We start from the raw sequence: 17622 nt of genomic DNA on the forward strand, positions 1-17622 counted from the left end.
CCAAAGTATCTCAATGCAATACCATAAGGAATCCAGGCAAAATATATCAATGTCAAATATAGCATCAACCAAATTCCTCTAACTAAATCTAAATGGCTGAGTATATAGCTCATAACCATTCTCAATCATATCAAAATCAAATCAAATCCTGCACACGAGTCGGAACCACCTAAAATGGTCTGTACGACAGGACTAGGTGTAATATAAATATGCTCTAGTGCTACGATCACGTGAAGGCTGTGCGAATAATCGCGGGTCACCTACGAGTCGGAACCATCTAAAGTGGTCTGTACGACAAGTCTGTGCATCTAACTTGGATCCAAGGTGAGCATATGGTGCAGGATGTGAACATCACATGAATGAGCACTAACACTGGGGTGTAGGTTTATGAGCTCTCAATACATCACATCATATCTCACATAACTGAAGCAATCTCATACCTTTAATTATGAACTTACCTATCACTTACCTGTGCGTCCGCAGCACCAATCATAAGTATAGGCAACTACTAATGCATAATGAAATGGACAGATACTTTGTATGGCATTTCAAAACGTATAATCATTCAAACACATTTTCAGGGAAAAATCTCAAGTATATAGGTATATACGGAAAACCAAAAGCCCACTCACTGGTATGTCGAAAGGTCGTAGCCCCCGAACCTCGATTGATGGCGCTCGTCCTCATGATAGGTCTCACCTATATGCGAAATAACTGAATAAACGTTATTTAAAGCACATATACCAAACTAGGAAATAACTTCTCATACATTACTCAATTGGGGTATTTGAATATACCACCATGATCTACTCAACCTCAGGAACACCCCTATATTTTTAGAAAAAAATTTCATTACCCACGCACCCTTACGCGCCAGCCAAGGCACGGCCAGACGTGCGGCTTACGCGCAAGCATGTGCCTGGCACACCAAATAGATTCCCTAATCGCGTTAGGGAATATTCCATTAAAAATCAGAATATGCTGTTAAAGTTACTTGACTGCGTCAGAATATTCCATCCACTTTGATGGAATATTCTCCTCATTTTTCCTTGGTTCGTCGAAGCCCGACGCCGGTCATCGCTGCGATCGCCGAAAATTGGGAAAATTTAGAACTTCAATACCAAAATTCATGAATTTTGTACCAAAATGAAGCTTAGGACTAGAAGAACAAAACCTTACCACTTTCAAGCCTTGAAACCCACGGGATTTCGCCGGAAAAACCTCGATATTCCGGCCAAACTTGAAACTTGTCAAACTCAACTTCCCGACATCCAAAACACTTCATTTCTCTTCTTCGAGCTTCACGAAGACGTCATAAAGCTTCCTAGCAGCTTAAAATCTCCTAAAAACTTCAAAATCACGAGTGCATGAACAGTGACCCAAAACTGGGTTCTTGGGTTCTCGGGAAAAAGAAGGTTTCACATCCAACCACCACCACTATTCGATTCCTAAACTTGAAAGAAGTTCAAAGACATCAATCACGACCTCTATTTGTGGTGTTTCAATGGGTTTTGAGGTTTGTCCGTATAGGTTGTACAGAAAATGGAATCCGAGAAAGGGATGAGAGAAAGAATCAATGGGTAAGGGTGTATGTGTGAGTATGTGGTCTAGCTTGTCACCAACCAAAACTAGGAAAATTTTTAGTTCTAGTTGGGTCCAAAAACTTAGGAAAGAAAATAATTGGTCCACAACACAACTTAAACCACACACCATCTGAGAAAATCTTTCGGGACGGGCTATGACAAAACATGTAGCACAAATTTCAACCCCAAATCAATCACCACAGATGCAGACCCAACCCCGAGCTCGAAACGTCTTCGTCGTCGTCGAGGAAAATCAAGCTTCCTTCATCGTCCTCATCCTTCTCCTCATAGCCCAGATCCCAATTGCCATCCTACTATATCAATTTTCTTTCAATCGTCTGGAAGAATTAGAATTTTTTGTAAGAGGTAATTGAAAAACAACAAGTTACTAGGATCACAAATAAAACATAAATGATTACAATAAACCAATCAAACAATTAATGGAAATAAACTTATTTTCCAAAGCGGAGGAAGAAGACGCCATGACTGCTAGGGTTTCATAGGGAGTCTTCTACACTCAAGCAGTCGAGAGTACTTGCTATCAAATAGGGTTTTTAGCACGAGATAGGATTACACTGTGAGTGCAGGAACCTCTCTATATATATCCATACTCCCTTGATATCACGCCTATTAACTGATACCTTGGATATTCCAAACTGATTAAGGTTTCGGTATAGTCCTTATAGGTATTGAACTCTTGTCAAGTCTTGATAAGGTTACTTCAATATAATTGCATGTTATTAGGACTCTTAATCTTAGCCAAATAGGATCGGAATTTCCTCAACATAATAACTCATACAATGAGCTATCAGTTTGTCAAGAACAAGAACTCATTCTTCTTGACACTCACATCTTACATTTTTGTCTTCCTCCTTCAACCCATGGAATGGTCGATTGGTATTGCTGTTGTTCGAGATCGAAGATGAAAGGAGGAGGTGGCAGGTCTATGTGTGTGTAAAGGAAAAGGGTAGAACAAAGAGAGAAAAAGAAGATGACGAAGATGAACCTCAGACGAGAAAGAGCAGGTGATGCGGCGGAGAGTGATGCGAGAGATGGACGGAGTGCGCGAGAGAGGGACGGAGTGAGCGAGAGAAATTCACCGGACTAATAATACTTAGCTTTTGAAGGGGAGGTGTGAGTGGTATAAAATACGTGGGCCCAGATTAAATAATCTGGTGCTTATTTAATACGAAACTCATCAAACATCCGCTTCGTATTATTAATACTATTCGGTAGTCTTATACAATATGTCAAACGAGGGCTAAGTATAGAATTGTCTAAGGCCGTAGGATAATTGCATGTGCCATGTGATATCATTAATAGTATAGGCTAGATATATTAGTAGATGCTACTGAGTTAGATAGCGAATAGATGCTAGCATTACTCAGGTAGACGCCCGTGTAGCACTTGCACTAGTAGATGCCAGTAATGTATTGTAGTTCCTCATATATCATTTTGTATTTATAATTGGCATGTTTTTGCAACTATATATTGTAGTAGATACTAGCGTGTAGTTTTAAATTATATACATTTTTCTAAAACAGTAGCTAGTATGTTCGAAATAATTTTTACTAGATAAATGACTATGATCCATGAACACTTTGTTTTTCATCCCTCAAAATCTAGTGAGACAAACGCAACAATTAACAATGGCGAGTGGGCTTGGATGTAGTGCAGTTATCTAACAGATTTGGGTGATCTTACTTCATGTCTTTTATCTAGTTGTATAATAAATAGTCAATTTTATGGTATGATACTATAAGACTATCTCCAACTGTGGGTTAAAACTCAAAATTTTTATCTTAGAAAATTTAGGTTTTAACTCAGAAACTCCAACCCTTCTGGTTGAATTTTTAGCCTAAGATTATTAAAGAATTAATTTAGGATTACTTTTTTCTTAAAGTAACTTTAAAAAAAAAAAATTATGTAGACTATCCTAGTTTATTTTTATGAACATTTGAACCTAAAAATATTTAGATTCCGATAAATATTGAAAATTACTAAACCAACGTTGTGAAACCCGTGAAACACTATGAAAGAATATGAAACATATAAACTATTTTTTTTAATTACTTTAGCCATTAGATTTATATTTGGATCGTTAAATCTTTTTTTTTATCATTGGATTTGATAATATTAGATCTTAACCGTTGAATTCAATGAATTTATAAATATAAAACTAAAAAAAAAGTACACATATATGGTGGACCAGACCCACTAACTCTGGGAAAATTCTGGGCTAAATTTGCCCCAAAAATGAGTTTTGGGTTAAAACTCATATTTGCCCTAAGAGTTGGAGCAAGTTGGGATACGTTTAGAATCTAAAATTTGAGTTTTACTCTAATGGTTGGAAATGGATTCCCGCCTGAATTCTTAGTAACGTCACCGTCCCCAATAATATTTTAGTGTAAACTTAACGCCACTAACCGCACTCGCCAATTTAAAAGAGATTAATGTTTCATTGTATATTGTCGCCAATATGAATATTTATAGTGCAAATATAATGCGGCCAACTTAAAAAAGAGAGTAGTGTGAATGTAGTCGTCAAACCTAATAATTTTTTCGTGTAAACGCATGCTGCTAACTCAATTGTGAGTAAACTTTGGTTTAAAGGTCGTGCCACCAATTCAAAATAGACTAATGTTTTAGTGTAAATGAGCACTGTCGACTTAAAAACAAAATTTTAATGTAGATATGTAACACCACCAACTCAAAGGAGAGTAATATTTTAGTGTATACATAGGCATAGCGCCACCAACTCAAATAGGAATAATGTTTAGTGAAAATATAGCGACGCCAACTCAAAAAAGTGTAATTTTTTTTTTTTTGTGAAATGATAGATTTTGTTAGATTTTGTTAGATTAGATGTTAGATTAACCACCGACGAGATTTGAACCCACTTCGTCATGCAAGGGCTGAACACTTTTTAGTGTAAAGGGAAATGATAAACACACACTCTTTTTAGTCTTTGACCCAATCCTGTTTTAATCTTCATCGTTGATTTCGTTTGATTTATTCAATTGACGACTAGAAATAAAAAAAGGTGCGTGAGAAGCTTAAAATAAGTGTGTAAATCAATCACTAGTGTAACAACGTCTCGAACTTAAATAATGTTTAGTATAAATGCAATGCCACCAACTCAAAAGAGAGTAATGCTTTAGGGTAAATATAGCACCGCCAACTTAAATAAAATAATTGTTTAGTATAAATGTAAGCTTCCAACTCAAAAAAAAAAGTTAAGAGAATCTCTCTAATGGACTTCGTAAATGAGCTCCTACTAAAACATAGGGAGGATTTTGCAAAAATTTAATCTCCAACCACAGTCCTCCTTATGATGCTCCTAGGATACCAAATTTCGTTAGAGCCCTTAGGAGCTCTTAGTATTAATTACCATTTCTTTTTAATCTATTTAAATAAAATTACTCTATTTTTATTGGTTCGTATTTATTATGATTTCCAAATTAGAAAGTATGGTTAGAGAGATTTTTTTTTTTTTGAATTGTAGATTCAGTATAAACAACTGACCATATGAAGTACACATCGGAAATCATCATTCTCACCATTTTTTCCCAAAAAAAGAAAAGAAAATTCGCAAATTCTAAATCAGTAGCAATTCTCATTAGCATTTCTACAATTTTCTTGGCACTTGACTTGTTTCAGGTATCAAACAGTTCTCAAAATCCATCTCCCCTCTCAAATACTAGGAAGTATCAATGCAACCTAAAGATGCAACATGTTGCGGCAATGAAGTTTGGATACAAACTAGAAGAACACAAATGTCATGGCAACATGCGACATTGATATCTCTTTTCAGTAAACATAAAATGATTCTCTCAAAGTTAATTAATTTACGGCCATTATATTGGCCTCAAACGCTACTAAGCCAATGAGAAAAATTACAAGACAATGGCACCAACATTTTACGAAAATCTTGCTATACTGGCTAGTGAGTCTTTCAAATTCGAATAAAGTGAGTACTGCATTCCGAAGCTGCAGGCCACAAAGTCCGTGGTTTTTGCAGAATCCGGATCCTCACAGGATCTTCTTTACGGGGATCCCAAAGATCCGTCAAACCTGTCCATTCATCGTACGTGCAGTCAGAAATTATTTAAAATATTTTATTTAAAATTAAACACAAACAGTACTTGATAAAAACTGACCGCACGATGTACGATGAACGGACATGATTCACGAATTCCCAAGATTCTCACCAAATGGATCTGGAGAGGATCCTATTGAGTTTTTGTAGACCACAGATTAGCCACATGCAAAAGTAAATTAATTTAATAATTAGTAAAATCGTAATCCGAGTACATACATATATAAATTTTTTAACTTAAACCCTTTTTTGCCCGAACGGCTTGCACCATTGATTTATTTGATTGTCCAATTTTGCCTTATGTGTGTCCCAATACATAACTCATCTTGAGCGTCATTCAGAACTATAGAATTGGCTTAGAGACAGAGATCCTTGTAAGAAAATAGCATATCAAGCATGAAATTTTGGAGGTCCTGTACGAGATTCAAACAGTGAAAAGGGTGAAGCTTGCTTATTGAATAAAATGAGTGAAAAACAAGGCCGGTCCTGAGATTTTGGAGGCCCTGTGCGAGATTCAAACGGAGACCCTTAGAGCAACTCCACCCATGGAGCCCTCCCCCTGGCAATCCACTATTGAATCCACCCCATTGAACAGTAATTGCCTTTAATGAATAGTAACTGCCATTAATGAACAGTAATTGCCATTTGCATCTCCACCCTTGGAGCCCTCCCCCCTGGCAATAGGCAATAAAATATTAGTTTTTTTTGTTTGTTTAAATAATACAAAATAAAATTATTTGTAATTTCGAATAAGATTTTTTAAATCGTTCTCGTTGCGCCATGTGTCATTGTATCTAAAAATAATATCTTTAATTCTTTTGCCAAGAAAGTAATGATGAAAACAAAAAATGGTTTTTTTTTCTTCCTGTAATACAACACCTATCATAGAAAAAGTGAAAATAATGCATATAGATAAAAAAAAAATTAAAAAAACCGGACCCAGCCTGACACAAAAAATGGTTTTTTTTTTCTCCCTTGCGTCAGCATGACCCCTCCCCCTCGGGCAGCAGGCCTGTCAATTTTCCACAGGCCTGCAACTCGGGCTCCCACCCTCACTCGGGCCCTTCAACGCTGGACCTCCTCCCACTGGCCCTCGGGCCCTTTCCTGGAGCCTGTCCCCCGAGCAAACTCCATGAGTGGAGTTGCTCTTACATAGTCTAAATTTTGATTGCTATATTTTATTTTATTTTTTATTTTATTTTTTCTTGTGTATACTTAACGCTGTCAACGCCGCCAATTTAAAAGAGAGTAATGTTTTAATTTAAATGAAGCTGCCAACTCATATAATTTTTAATATATATATATAACGCCGCAAACACAAAAGAGAGTAATCTTTTAATATAAATGTAGCACCACCAAATAAAAAGAGAGTAATGTTAAATATAGCACCGCCAACTCAAATAATTTTTTAGTATAAACATAACACTGCCAACTTAAAAGAAAGTAAATTTTTTAGTGTAAATGTAGCGCCACCACCTTGAATAATTTTTGTGTTAACTTAATGCTGCAAACTAAAAAAAGATTAATATTTTAGTGAAAATGTGGCGTTGCCAATTCAAAAAGAGTGATGTGTTAGTCTAAATGTGCCGTTGTGAATTGAAAAGAGAATAAATGTAACGCCGTGAACTCAATTAATCTTACGTGATGCCAACAATTCAAAAGAGGGTATTAATTAAGCAAAACTAAAGAAAAAAACTTGAAAACTTTGAGTTTTAATAATAAGGACAAAATAAAGGGTAAAGTGAATAGTACCAAGATTGACTTTTTAGTGTAAAAATGTGGTTTTTCATTAAAGTAAACAGTACCAGAAGCTTTTCGTTCAAATTCCTTATTAATTAATGTAAATAAGCGCCGTCATTCACAAGGAGGTAATATTTAGTCTAAACTAATGTTGCTCGCCAACTCAGAAATTTTTTGGTATAAAGTAATACCGGCAACTAAAAATAGAGTAATGTATTAGTGCAAATGTAGCATCGCCAACTCAAATAATATTTTTCATATTGCATGATAAACAAAAAAAATTACTAAACATCCAACTGATCACTAAATTGCTTCAAAATTTCATATAGAGTATAGCTGTAAAATGTAAATGCAACAAACAGATCAATTATCCATATAACTACAACAGTGGAGACTTTGGTACAACAGAAAGTGTTAAGTTTGTGACCTTCGCTAGATTGCTTCAGTCACTAGTGTGGATAAGTATGTAAATGGATAGGGACAGGGAAGCAAACACAAGATGTACGTGGTTCACCCAGATTGGCTACGTCTACAGAATAGAGGAGTTCTCATTAATTGTGAAGGGTTTACACAAGTACATAGATTCAAGCTCTCCTTTAGTGAATACTAGTGAATGATTTAGTACAAATGACACTAGGAAATATTGTGAGAGAATGATCTCTATTTATAGAAGAGAGTTTCTAGTTTCATTCTAACATTGACACGTGTTGTGTTGTGATTGGCTTCTGATGTTGACACGTGTCGCGCTATGATTGGCTTCTGATGTCAACACGTGTCACGCTGTGATTGGCTTCCTGGTTGGACGGAAACTCTTCTGGGTCCTTGATGGTATAACGTTGATCGGTGCTCAGTAGTTTCGGGATTGGTCAAGTATGGTACAAACAGTGCTCCCCTAAGTTCCCGAGTGAGGGAAGCTCCTCGGTTGAGGACTTGCAAGATCCAAGCCATTGAGTAATCACGAAACTTCTAAGTACCGAAGTGTGGTATCATTTTCACTTGCCTTATCTGTCTCATACGTAGATGTGGCATCTTCTCTAGAAGTACTTTTCCTTCATCCAGGGGTGGTATCTTTAACCGATGAAGATGCACAAGGTAATGTATCAATTTCACTTGAAGCTTACTTGTAGTTTCGGGCTTGGTCAAGTGCGATACAAAACCCTATAGTAGGAGTCCCCCAAGTTGCCGAGCTAGGAGATTTGCCAAAAGAGGTAATAGACAAGGTAAGTAATCAGAGTTCCAAGCAAGCAACCTAGATCGGAGGTTCGACTTCGGCTTCCGGTTGATTGTTCTCCTTCTCGTTGTGTCGTAAACAGCAATAAAGATAAGGAGAAGCAAATGGAGAAGAGATGATATGAGATACTTTTGTTTCTGAAGAAGTAACTTTCCACAGGCTTATTCTTGAACTGGGCTAGAGGGTTTTCTGGTTTCCTCCAGAGTAAGGCCGACTCAAGAATTTGAGGGTCAAAACAAATCCATCAAATCAAGAGTGCATTCGACCTTGATGATATGGGATACTTTTGTTGTTGATGAAGTAATAGATGAATCGGCATGTGTTCTGTTGCGCTTGTCTCCACATGCTTCCTTGTATCCTTCTCACTTGCCCTATCTGTTCCTCAGGCAGATATGGTATCTTTTCTGGAAGCATAAGATGTTGAAGATGAGTACTCGAGAGCAATGCCAGGTAAGTAATCAGGCAAGGGGTTCCAGGCAGTCAGTTCTTGACTGGAAGCTTGATTCCAAGTGCTGACTAATTGCTCTCTTTCTCCTTGTCTTGCAGGTAAGAACAAGGCCAAAGGAAAAGACAGGGAAAAAGCATGATATGGGATACTCTTGTTTTTAACCCTGATGATATGAGATAATCTTACTCTGGTGTGGCTGGTTTTCATAGGTATTATTGGGGGGAGAAAGCTGAGTATTTCGAAAGGCTTCGTTGGAAGTGTCTTCTCAAATATGAGGAAGGATTGAGCATTTTTGCAAGCATGCCTGTCCGTGGAGGATGGAGGTAAACATATATAGGAGTCTCCCTAACAACAAGTAGTAATGCTATTCCTTTACCCTTCTTGGTCGTAGCAATGTAGTGGGAGCTGCAAGCTTCACGTGTTTTAACTTTGTCAGAGCACTTTGAAAAAGTGGTATGTGGTATCTAGAAAGCTGATGTTGCGTGTGAAGATTGCAGACAAGCTTTATCCAAGGAAATCTGGCTTCATCATTTCTAAGAATGTCTGACCCATCCGACCGTCGTTTTGACTTGAACTTTGGTGAAGAGGCAGCCATGCCTTCTCAAGACAACATATGGCGCTCATCCTTCTTATCTCCTACTGGTCCTCTTACCATTGGGGACTCTATGATGAAGAATGATATGACTGCTGCGGTGGTGGCCAGGAACCTTCTCACTCCCAAAGATAACAGACTACTTTCCAAACGGTCTGATGAGTTGGCTGTTAAGGATTCTTTGGCTCTCAGTGTTCAGTGTGCAGGTTCTGTGTCTAATATGGCCCAACGCCTATTTGCTCTAACCTGCCAAATCGAATCATTGGCGGTTGAAGTGATAAGTCTCAAACAGGATATCAGAGGGCTCAAGCATGAAAATAAACAGTTGCACAGGCTCGCACATGACTATGCTATAAACATGAAAATGAAGCTCGACCAGCTGCAAGAATCTGATGGTCAGATTTTACTTCATCATCAGAGGTTTGTGGGTTTGTTCCAAAGGCATTTATTACCTTCGTCTTCTAGGGCTGTACCGTGTAATGAAGCTCCAAATGATCAACCTTCGGTGCCTCCTCCTTCAAAGGTTCTGCCTAGTACTGAGGCTCCGAATAATCACCCTCTGGTGCCTCTTCATTTTAGGGCTCTGCCGATTGCTGAGACTTCTCCTGAGCAACCTTTGTGAAGGCTCCCTCTTGTTTGTTTATTTTGATTCATGTATATGTACATATTTGTAACTTATTGGAGATATCAATAAACAAGATTTGCTTCATTTCAACGTATTGTGTTAAATACACCAAGGCCTTCTTCACTAAGTTCTTTGAATTTTTCCTTTTGTTGAAGTTTATATGTTAAAGTTTTATGAGTGAAGCATGTAGGTTGAGGTAGTACTCCCTTAATTTCCCGAGTGAGGAAAACTTCTCGTTTGGAGACTTGAAAAATCCAAGTCACTGAGTGATCGTGAGACTTCCGAGTATCAAGGTGCAGTAGCATATGGTAGGAGTCCCCCAAGTCTCTGGTCGAGGGAGTTGACGAATGAGGCATTTCCTTTCTAAGTGGTAGCCCAAAACTCCTTCATATATATTTGTTATGAAAGTTGTCACTGAGTGATCGTGAGACTTCCGAGTATCAAGGTGCAGTAGCATATGGTAGGAGTCCCCCAAGTCTCTGGTCGAGGGAGTTGACGAATGAGGCATTTCCTTTCTAAGTGGTAGCCCAAAACTCCTTCATATATATATTTGTTATGAAAGTTGTTAGGCCCAAAGAAGATGAGGCCTAGGCAATTTTTTGTTTTCGAAATTTTATTTTTTCGATTTTTTTTTTTTTAATTTTCGAATTTCCGAAAAAAAAAAAAAAATATATATATATATATATATATATATTAAAGCTTTGTAGGTGAAGCTTTGGTGTTGAAACTTTGTAGGTGAAGCTTTGAGGTTGAAACTTTGTTGGGCACCATGAATTGATTTTGCTTCACACTATCTTGATCAAGATAGTGTGAAGCTTTTGTAGGTGAAGCTTTTGTGTTGAAGCTTTGTAGGTGAAGCATTTGTGGGTGAAGCTTTTGTGGTTCAAGCTTTTGTGGGTCAAGATTTTGTAGGTGAAGCTTTTGTGGGTCAAGCTTTTGTAGGTGAAACTTTTGTGGGTCAAGATTTTGTGGGTCAAGCTTTTGTAGGTGAAGCTTTTGTGGGTGAAACTTTTGTAGGTCAAGCTTTAGAGTTAAAGCTTTTGTTGGGTACCATGAATTGATTTTGCTTCACATTATCTTGATCAAGATAGTGTGAAGCTTTTGAGAATTTGTAGTTGTCCTCCATTGATGAAGCTTTTGTTGGTGAAGCTTTTATGGGTTTGAGAATTATAGTTGCCCTCCATTGATGAAGCTTTTGTTAGCACCATAAATTGGTTTTGCTTCACACTCTCTTGATTAAGAGTGTGTGAAGCTATTGAGAATTGTGGTTGAACTCCTTTGATGAAGTTTTTGTTCGCACCATAAATTGGTTTTGCTTCACACTGTCTTGATCAAGAGTGTGTGAAGCTTTTGAGAATTGTGGTTGCCCTCCATTGCTCTTGTTGGCTCCATAAATTGGTTTTGCTTCATACTGTCTTGATCAAGAGTGTGTGAAGCTTTTGAGAATTGTGGTTGAACTCATTTGATGAAGCTCTTGTTGGCACCATAAATTGGTTTTGCATCACACTGTCTTGATCAAGAGTGTGTGAAGCTTGTGAGAATTGTGGTTGCCCTCCATTGATGAAGCTCTTATTGTTGGCACCATAAATTGGTTTTGCTTCACACTGTCTTGATTAAGAGTGTGTGAAGCTTTTGAGAATTGTAAATTTATCATTCTTGATCATATTGGGTGACGACAAAATCATCACATATTAATCTAACACGAGATGAAAGAAATAGGTCACAGACTTTTGTATTTTGTGACTGCATACTCTGTCACACATAAAGTTACCAAGTGAAGAAAGCGGAGTTACCTATACTAAAAATACGTGACAAATGTAAAATTCGTCATGCGTACTATAGGTGACGATGTATAGGTGCCGTAAGCAGTGACATAGAATTTTGTCACATATAGTCAAATGTGACAAGTTTTCATATTTTCATGACAAATGCGTGGATGCAAAATTTCGTACAGGGCTAATTTGACAAAATTCCACCTACAAGAGAACGACCACGGTTAGCTAATTAATTGATGGACACCTAGAAAAAGGGGGAGAGGGCGTCCACCAAAACACCTCTAATGTTGAAGTCAGAAAAGTAGTAGAGAGAAAAGAGAACTTGAGAGGGTTCTGAGTAGTAAGTGGCGGTTAACATTACCGTTTACTCTAATTCACTTCGTTATTTGTACGGAAGAATCCATAACAGGCAACTGGGAGGGGAGACTGTAACTAGGCAATCCTTAATGATGCATGCTAGTCTTCGTAATCCTGCTAGTTAGTATTCTTGAAGATCCCTTTGTTAGTAAAAGTGTAGGTGTGCTAGACACCCAATGGGAGACTGCATACCGGTACCCTGTCATCATTTAACCAAGTATGACCTGATGGTAGGACATATTATGGGGGCTCTGATGTGAGAATTTCTTGACACACAAATTAAACCCTCTTTTTGACAATTGTAGTATAGATGTAAGTAGGGTATCGTTCTAGGCCGGGGATTAGGAGGGATTGCTAATCTATTCTAAATTAATTTAAAAATATTAAACAAGACTCAAGGACACAAAACTAGGCTAAAAACTCTAATAACTCGAAACACACTTAGGATGACTCAAAATAATGAAAATAATCAAATTAAACACTAGGAACTGAAATGGACGGAAATCGAATTGAAAGACTAACAATAATGAAAACTAACTAAATAATATAATTTAATAATGGAAGGGTGTTTGGTTTTGACTAGAAGTAAATTAAACTTAAATAAATTACAGAATTGACAAAAGCATAAAATTAAGGTGAAAGGATAGGTGACGGACTAGCTAGAGGGTTTTTCTCCACACATGACACATATGCAACCTAAATTGATTTTCAGTTGTTCTTTCAATAAATTGTGAATCTCAACACTTCAGATTAACCGTGAACATCACTTTTTTAATCTTCAAGTTTTCCTTAAGTTATTGAATTGGACGGGAAAACGCATACAACAATTCAAAACATTCTTCAAAAGTCCCCTACGTGAAAAGCACAATATAGATACAATCAAAGATCATTAAACTTTGTGAAAACTATAAGCATTGACGAGGCATTCGTAACTATGAAAAGCATGATACTCTTGCCAAGAATTCACTTAACGTGATTGTGACTAGCAACCTTCACTACTTGTGAATATAAGTTCATAACGATTAGGTGAAATTCACTTATATTCTAGCATCAAATTCATGCATGTAAATTAAGTATGCATCCTTAATCGACATACAAAAATAAGTTATAAATCAAGCAGTTAAGCAAATTAAATCACAACTCAGAAATCACAACTGAAGGTAATCAATTCAAATTACAAATATATTCATGGCTTTGAATTAACCTCTAGCCAAAATAAGTTTATTTACACATTATTAAAATAGAAATAAAATAGAAGTTTGGAAAGATTAAACCGAGAGAGAGGAGAGTGCTTGCTGCTTCTGTCTGTCTGACTTCCCTTTCTGATCCAGTCTGCCCTCTCTTGCCGTGCCTGCCCATTGCCTCTGTCTCTCTGTTTTCGCACTCTAACCTCTCTCCCCTCTGACCTGCGTCTATCCTCACGCTGCCAAAGGCAGCCCTCCTTTCTTTCCGCCCCCCAGCTGCAAAGCAACTTTCCTCCCGCGTCAATCCCCCCCTGTTTTTCTGCGCCTCCTGCGCTCTCTGCGAACTGCCCAAAGGCAGCTCCTCCCTCTATGTCCTCCTCTCTCCCCTTATTTCCTCCTGTCTCCCCTTTCCTCCTGCCTTTTCTTCTTATTTTATGCGCCCCCCAGCTGCCAAAGCAGCATCTCCTTCCACCTACCCGTGTCTCAGCTTTCCCCCTTTTTTTTATTTTTCTATTCCCTCTTTTCCCGCATACTCCTGCCTTCCACTCCTCACGTTTCCACCTTGGATTCCTTCCTTTCCAGCTGCAAAGCAGCTTCCTGTTGTTTTCAGAAGTGAAGAATATGGGAGTCAACGAGGTAAAAAAAATATAAATCATGATGCTCTCTTGCTCCCTCTTTGACCGACTCTCCCCATTTCTTTTGTTTATGCCGTGACATAATTCTACCAATAATCCATGACAGAATGAGAACGACTAAAGCAATTTTCGACGAATTTATTATTTAAAACTCATTTGTGCTATTTTTATTTTCTTTGCATAACAAATCCTATAAACACAAAAATAACGTAAATAGCTCAAAAATGTAAGGAACTAACTAAGAAAAGACGAGTGAATTCGAAGTAAAAATATATATAAATATGATCCGATCAGGCTCGGAGAGCCTATGGTCAACTAATGGCATAAAAGCTCAATCACCTTCGGGCAAACTACGTCTTATTCCCTTAGAGTAATTTTGTGGTCTACTCACGTTGTCAAGGGTAAAACAATTATCTTGAGCATATAGTCCACATGTGAAATCCCATTCCTGGATTTCACTATTGCAAACTACGTATTTGTATTAAGGAGATTTTATATTATTTTTCGAGAATTTATATTAATTTAGTTGGATTCAGATTTTAATTAAACTAGTTATGAAGTTTGAAATTTGGAAATTAATTATTTAAAATTCGTAGACCTTTCGAGATCAGAATTTATATTTTAAAATATAGCTTGATCTCACGAATGGTTGGGCGTAAACCGTTTGTGAAATGGAGTAATAACGAATAAGTTATGAACGAGCAAAGTTATGGGCGAAATGGTCACTTGACCATAATCTAGAATGCTCCACAAAATTTGGAAGACCACGTGGATGGCTGTGATGGAGAAAGGAAAGAGATGGATGGCTGGGATTAAAAGAAAAGAAGAGAAATGAGGGTGGGGTGCGACGAATCAGAAGGAAAAAATGGGGATGTGAACCAATGAGAGGATAAAGTGGGGAGAGAAAAGAGAAGGGGTGAGAAACACCCAACGGGATTTCCCCCTTCTGCGGCGACCCGACCCGCCCTCTATAACTATTCCGACGGATTTTCCATCCAATTTTCCTGCTTTCTTTAACCTCTCATCACTGCCAAACTTCATCACCACATCACAACATCCAATTCTAGCTAAAATCAACGAAAATTGATTGTGATTTCGTAAGGGTTTACACCGTGGCTTCCACGAGGAACCATGTCAAGATCCACCAAATGTGAAGCGCTTTCCCCCAATTATCACCACCATTAGACTCTCATAGAGGCCTATAACAAAGCCCAAACAACTGTAGGGACAGCGGAGCACCAAAGGTGACGGATCGAAGCCACCCATTCCTAGGGTTTCTAGTGGGTTCGAGGGAAATTAGAGCTTTTCCCAACCAAATTGGACTTAGTCACAAGTATAAAACTTGTTATACTCATTGAGATCTTCATTTCTGTAAATTTTGGTAATTTCCTGTGAGTCGGGGCGACCGACCGCCATCTACGGCGGCGCCTGGGCCGAGACCTGACCTGCCCATCCTAGAATAATTTGGATGCCTTGATTCCATATTTGACATCCGATTGACGGAATTCCATTGTTTAGGTATAATTTCATTATGGACCGCCATTTGAGCATTAAATGAATCGACGATCTGACATTTGGATCATCACCAAACTTTAATACCTTATAGTACATAATATTTGAGGATATTAGGAACTGACGGATTGGAAATCTAATGTACGGATCTTCCTGAATTGGTTTTGAAAGTTCATAAGATAAAAACGTTAACCGCCACATGAAATTTTGATTGGCGAAGATCCGACTGTCGGATCGTGGTGAGATTTTAGTATGATGTTCTATGAGCATAATGTGGACCTTAGGAAGTTATGGATCCAAAATATGATGTGTGGATCTTCTGGATTAAATTGCTAAGATGTGGACCTCATCATTGACTGAGAGTTGACTTTTGGTCAACATGTCTAGAACCATTTGAATTACTAAAATTAGTATTACTAAAGACTCAGTGAGGCTTTATGGACTTGTCTCGGTGAGTGACTTTAATATATGTGATATGGGTGATTACCTTGTTTTCGTAATTGTTATCCTGTATGGATATGACATGATTTTATAAATGTGTTTTCTATTAAAATGTGATTTTTATAATTGGCCATCGATCTATTTTATTAAATGTGATTTGATTCATGGATTGAAAATATTTGGAAAAAGTGATTTGAAGTGCATATTGAAATGCTTGTTAAACTGAGGGCTAGTAAGGGACCATTGCCCTAGTGTCACAGGGTCAGGTGACACCGAGTCTGCACCATGTAGTAGTGGTACATGGATGGTCCTACTTGGTTAATCCGCATTGTGGGACCATACTATTTATGGATTGTGCCTGGTTAATCCGCGTAGGGTGATCCTTATGACCATTTATACATAAAGGTGATCATGCTTGGTTAATCCGCGTTGGGTGATCGCTACCTAATCTTTATGTATGTGTGACTCTGCTTGGTTAATCCGCGTTGGGGGGTCATTGCCTACTTTATCTTGACCCTGCTTGGTTAATCTGTGTTGGGGGACCATACTATATATGGATCACACTTGGTTAATCTACGTTGGGAGATCCTTATGGCCATGTATGCTTAGGAGTGATCATGCTTGGTTAATCTGCATTGGGTGATCACTTCCTAACAGCTGTAAGAGTGACTTTACTTGGCTAATCCGCGTTGGGAGGTCATTGCCTACTTGGTTATTTTCTCAGGGGTGGCTCTGCTTAGTTAATCTGCTTTGGGGGCCACTTTCTATTTGGTTATTTATGTAGGCTTCGGCCGAACTGCATCCCTCTAGCCCTAGTTTTTAATGTACATATGAACGATGATTTTTGGTAATCTTGTGGTTTGAATTAGAAAAGCCGTTGGATGTTTGGGTGACTCCTTCGAAGTTTTTAGAGACTTGATTATGATTTCATAAAGCATGATTCTATACTTGATGTTTATAGATTGTGATCGATGGTCTGTTTTTATTGGATATCACATATTTGTATTATTGTCACTCACCCGAGCTTCGCAGCTTATTTGAGTGTCTAATTTGCCCAATGTGCCATCTCCATGATGTAGGCATTGATTATACATATGACAAGTCTGGGTAGATTATGAGAAACCGCTTGATATTTTGGTCATGTTGAGTGGTCTGGAACCCAATGTTATTGGATTCCATTGAGTGGTTCGGAATCCTTACTCTTGCTTATTTCCATAAGGTTAGTCTGGGACCCTAGATTCAAGTGAATGAGAATTACCCACAATAGACCTTGTGAATTTATATACCATGTTATTACTCAAAATCCAAATAGGGAATTATATAAACCTCTTTAAATAAATTCGTGAAATGATATGTTATATCATTGATTGACTAAGTTAAAAGTCAAAATTTGGCATCCT

The sequence above is a fragment of the Malus domestica genome, chromosome 14, assembly GCF_042453785.1.
Source record: "Malus domestica chromosome 14, GDT2T_hap1".
Classification (NCBI taxonomy): Eukaryota; Viridiplantae; Streptophyta; class Magnoliopsida; order Rosales; family Rosaceae; genus Malus; species Malus domestica.